We start from the raw sequence: 5,653 nt of genomic DNA on the forward strand, positions 1-5,653 counted from the left end.
ACACGACCCGCCTGTTGGGGGAAAGAATGTGCCTGCGTAAAAGAAACAAAACGCACCGGATAAAGATATCCGACAAACCCGCGTCAATGCCGCGGCCGCTCTGGACCCCGCAGCGGAGGCTTTAAATGGCGGTAGGTGTCCGAACAGAAACAAAACACCACCGGCGTGTGATTTTCCACCTTAAGAGAAAAGTTAATGAACTGAACGCTTCGGCGATATCAGGGGTGGTGCCTGTGTTTGACGACATAGCGAGAGAGAGAGAGAAAAAAATGTCACTGAGCAACAGAGCAGGTAAACAGGCTGCCTGGATACGGGCGCACGTACACCGGTAAACAAAAACTTTACCGGCAGGACTGGCTGCTGTGTTTGAGGCGGTACACCTGTGGAGACCAGGTTACTGGGCAACTTCATGGACGTTTGAGGAAAGATTATTATCATTTGGAAGATTAAAGTTGCCCCCCCTTTTTTTTTTTTTTTTTTTTTTTCAATCACGTGCAGACAGTGATGGAAGAAGTATTCAGATGTAATACTGAAAGTAGAGACACCACAATATATAGAATACGCATGAGTCTTTACACAGTTTTTACAGATAAATGTAGCCTACTTTAAAGGTGCATTTCGTAGTTTCTTCAATGACTGATTTTTTTTTTAATGCCTGAATAAACTGAATGAACAAGCCGACCTTAAAGGATAACACACCGTCATGCTGTTTCACTTTGTTTATATGTGGCGGACCCTGCCACCTCTCTAGCTTCAAACAGTGTTCTGCTGTGATGACCTTAACTTTCCTCCTAGAACAGCTTGCTAATCAGTCACAGGAAATAAATGAGTATTTCCAAGTTTGAATTTCTTCTCCAAAAACCACATAGTTCCTCTTTAAAGCAGCTTGTTATGAAGTCCCACTTGAGTAAAACAGATGCCGCATTAAAATTGGATGTCAAGTCACTCATACAAATATTACTTGAGTAAAAAGTAGTAATAACACATATATTCACATGTATGCACAGTATATACAGCATCGACTGATGACCCACCAGGGTGATCAGATCCAGTATTAAAAATCTTTTCTAGTTATCGAAATAAAATAAATACATAAAAAAAAAAGAAAAAAAGCGATCAATCATCAAAGTAACTAGCGACTTAAGCTATCAAATAAGTATACTGGAGAAAAAAGAACAATATTTGACTCGAAATTGTTGTGGAGTGGAAGCAGAAGGGAGCAGAAAATGTAAATAGTACAGGTTCTCTATAATTGTACCTAAGTACAGTACCTATGTAAATGTAGCCTACTTAACTTACATTCCATCACTGACTTTAACTGTTAAAGGTAAAAGAAAAAACACTTAAATGTAAAATATGCTAAGTATAGAGTTTTTGCAACGTTTCATTATTAGAGTAATTAGCAATTAGCGTCCATGTTGTAGTCAGTCAAAGTGCAGCTGCACCTCTGAAACCAGCTTCACAGCATTCTCAGCAGTAGAAGGGGATTTTCTTTTTGTAGAAAGAAAGAAAGAAAGAAAGAAAGAAAGAAAGAAAGAAAGAAAGAAAACACACACAAAAAAAACAGTAAATAAAAAAATAAATGAAAAGCTTCCATCCAGCTCGAACTGGTGTAACTCAAGTGAAAAGACATATTTACTCAATTTTTCACGATAAAATCTTCACTGCAGCTGCTAACATGACAGCATGTTCGACCACACGTCATGGGTTCATTCTGGAGACTTGCTCGGCATGTTGCATGCCAGCCACCACCATCAGTGTATGAATGTATGTACGAACTACTTTGGACAAAAGCTTCTGCTCAATGACCTAAATGTAAAATATAATAATCCAAAAAGCTATCTTGTATCTATGGCTGTTTGAAAAGGTGCAGTAGTTCCCTCTGAAATTTTTTTGAATTTTTTGAGTGTAAGTAAGTTTTTTTTTAAAAAATGGATCTGCTAAAGTGAAAGTACTGTGAATGTTTCCTCAAGCACAATACTTCCCACCTCTGATTGTAGACAAACTGTGGGGGGTGAGCTGTTGTGATTTCCCCGTGCAGAAGTGGCTGCATCGCTCAGATCTGTGATAATCATCGCGTTATGGTTCACCTCAAGGACGAGGGAGATGTTGTGCAATGTGTCAAAAGAAAAAAAACACCCTGCCTCCCAGAACGTTCAAACATGCACCACTCCAACCGAGAACTGTCCTTCCTTCCAGCCTCAGGAGCGGCACAGACTGTCTGTCTGATTAAGAGAGACACACTCCTCCCCACACTGTGCAGGAGGAACGCCGTGCCCCACCGGCACGGTGACGGCAAGAGAACTGATTCAGCCCTCCTCTGTGTGTTTGTTGACATGCATCGCTCATGTTTCAGGGACATCTGTTACGGGGGGGGGCTGGCCCTCTCGTTAAAATTTTAGTATAAGGTTAGCTCTTCAAATGGATGGATGGATGGATGTTTGTGCGTGTATCAGATAGAGTGTGTTGAAAAGAAACATCTCCCACAGAACGACAAAAAAAAGAAGGGGGGGGGCCGTCTTTTAGCCAGGCCGGACTGCTCTTTCTTTCCTTATTGGTCTCCAATCTGCCTCTGAGAGATGCTGACTCAGTGGAACAAAGTGAAAGGAGTTGGGTTAAAAAAAAACTCCCTCCTCTAACCTGAAACACAACACTTTGTTTGAGCCGGGGCCGCTGTGTGCACGTTTGAATTTCCGCTTGCTCCGTGGCTTGTTTCGACGCTCGTCACGCCAGCAGGAGCGCTTGGCTGTTCTCGTCAGCGGGGTCCGGCCGTCGCACAGAACGCTCCAGCCTCCTCTCGTTTGCCCCCGTTAGCCCTTGTGCTTGAGCGGACAACCCGATACGTTTTCTGACAAACTCTCACGACATGTCATATCCATCTTGATATCACCTCTGTACTTAAGGCTCGGGGACTTTCTTCCAGTGCTCCATTTGTTTTAATCCGGAGTACCCGGTACACTGCGTCCCCTCATTCTATCCGTGCTAATGCGACAAATCACGATGTGATTAAGTCAAAGAATTGCGTTAATGCACAAATTTATCACTGCGCAGCCCTGAGAGCCAAATGTTCTCCACCGTGTGCTGCATGGTGCAGCAGGATGCACATGGGTAGGCCTGTGATGGAGGACGCGAGAGCAGCCCCCCGTACGCAGCTACGTGATAATGCATCACACGTACTTCTGGGAAGAGTTTATTGACAGGGGAGGAAGGCCGTGTGGGCGGGTCGTAAACATTTCACGTTGGATATCAGATCTGATGGGACAGAGCAGCCTGTGTGTGATTGTTTGTGTGTGTGTGTGTGTGTGTACCCGTCTACGAGTTTCTGTACATGTGCAAGCAATAACGTGTGAGAGACTGAGTGTGTGGGACATGTGTGGGCGTGTGTGTGTGTGTGTGTGTGTGGGTGGGTGAGCAGCATTCCTATCCATCAAAGTCACAAGTAGGCCGCCCTCTGCCTCGGGAGAAAAATGAACCATGCCCGACACACTCAGCACTGTTGTTCTCCTGCCACCATTTCCCTCTCTGATTCACCCCGAGTGGCTGTGAGTGGGACAGACACACCTCGCCGGCCAACGCCACCACAGGAAGCTGACACATAGAGATGCCGGCATACCTGGCATGCTGATACAAACAATGCGAGCTCATTCTTGGAAAACTTATCATACAAGGAGTGTCTCTGTTTTTCCGGCGGCCACGAGGGTGGCTCTCAAATAATTGGACGTTTAGACTCAAATACTCAGGAAAAGCGCGTGTGAGGTTCAACGAACTAGCCGAGGAGCCCACAGCAGGAAGTGAGATGCATCATCATTTCGAGCTTGTAAAGCCCCATGTCTATCATGTCCATCTAAATAAAAAAAACATACATGTTTCCTTTCACCTCTAGTGTTATATATCTAGCCATGATGTTCGCCTTCTCAAGACTATAATGGAACTACATGGCACTCAACATTGTGGTGCTAAGAGCTCCATAAAATACATTTCCAGAAATCCAATTAAGACAACTCAAAGATCCTGTTCTGAGGAGTTTCATGTAGGACCTATTTTCTTTCCACTTAAGCTAACTGAGCTATCTGACGCTTACAGTCGGACATCAGCAGCATTTGAAAAACTGAATTAAAGATTTAGGCACACCAGAGGTGGTTGAGGAAAATCAAAAACAGTTTCGCTTAGTTTTTATTTAGCTTATGTCGATGTTTGAGTTTGGCGACAGAGACGATCTTGAATTCAGATGGCAAACGGTTGTGTATATCAGATTATTAAAGAAAGCAAAGTAAGAGTCTTCCATTTCTTGACATTTTGTGAGTTTATTTTGTCGATTTATTTATCACTTGAAAAGTTAAGGATGGCAGGACAGGGGGCGGGGCAAAACATCAACCAAGACATCAACCACTGTTGTCGACTTTAAACTAAAGTCCTACGCGTATCTTAAATATTTCAATCAACAATGCCACAAACTGTTAAGAACTAGCCTCTCTTTTGGGTGCCCATTGCATGCCCATAATTAACAGTGTGTCTCAGCAACTACAAGGTCTATCTGAATAATGAATATCCCCCAGGAATGATGCAGTTGTATCTCTGAATCTCGCGCAAACCATAGCAAAACATCTGAACGTTACTTCTGCCAACCTTTAAGCTAATGAAGTGAATCAGAGCAAAACTGGGGAGGTTTTAGGACGGAACACTCAGGCTGTGTCTCCAAACGGCACCATCAGGTACCAAACTATCTATTTCACTCCCAGTGTACGTCACCAAGTTGGGCTCTGCTTGGGCTTCACAGGTTAATATACGATCACAGACGTACAGCACTTTAACTTTCTCTTTGTTTTGGTTGATCTGTGTGTTTGATGTGTTGTCCCGTCGTGTTTCGGACGTAAACTCAAAGAAATGATGCCAATATCCAGAGACGTAATGTCCATTCATCTTGGGTTGTGTTGGTATTGATTCGGACCGACTCGCTCCCTATCGCTCTCCTGGTTTTGACTAAATAAGGCACAGATCTTTATGTGTCTCTAATTCGATTCACGTGTTATCTTTGAGCCGGTATTGACTACAGCCTGAGTGCCTGTTACTGTAAGTGGATAAAGTTTCTGAGTTATGTGGACGCCATCCGAGCGGTCCGCACGGGCAGACTGGCGAACGAGATTGGATCAAGATTAGGGAGGCCTTTTCCAGCATGTTCCTGGCAGTGAGCGATAATGGGGACGCTGGGTTGTGTCTCAGGAGATGTGACAGCGCTGTGAGTGTCTTCGTGTGTGTCGTGAGTGGGATCTTTAAGGGATGAGCTGTCTTCCATCGAAGAAGAAAATGCTTGAGGTCACTGAGTCTGGGATGAAGGGAACCCAGAAAAGGGAAGTGAGTCATAATCCAATAAATCGATCTTTTAAAAAAAACATAATTCCAATCTCTGGTGCTTCAGAACGCCTGTTTTCCAAAGCATGCTCTCATTTCACAATATGGGCTTTACAAATGACAGTTTTATTTCATAATGCCACTTTTCACCACAAGTCTGTGTCAATCAGCAAACAGGGTGGAGGCCGGTTATGTAATTGGCTGTTGCTTCGGCCTGAATGACACACAGCTTCCCACACTTACACGTCACAGTTAGTATGACGTCATCGCACATGTATTGAGACATGTGAGCGTGCGACACCTC

Source organism: Sparus aurata, chromosome 11, assembly GCF_900880675.1.
Source record: "Sparus aurata chromosome 11, fSpaAur1.1, whole genome shotgun sequence".
In the NCBI taxonomy this organism is placed as follows: Eukaryota; Metazoa; Chordata; class Actinopteri; order Spariformes; family Sparidae; genus Sparus; species Sparus aurata.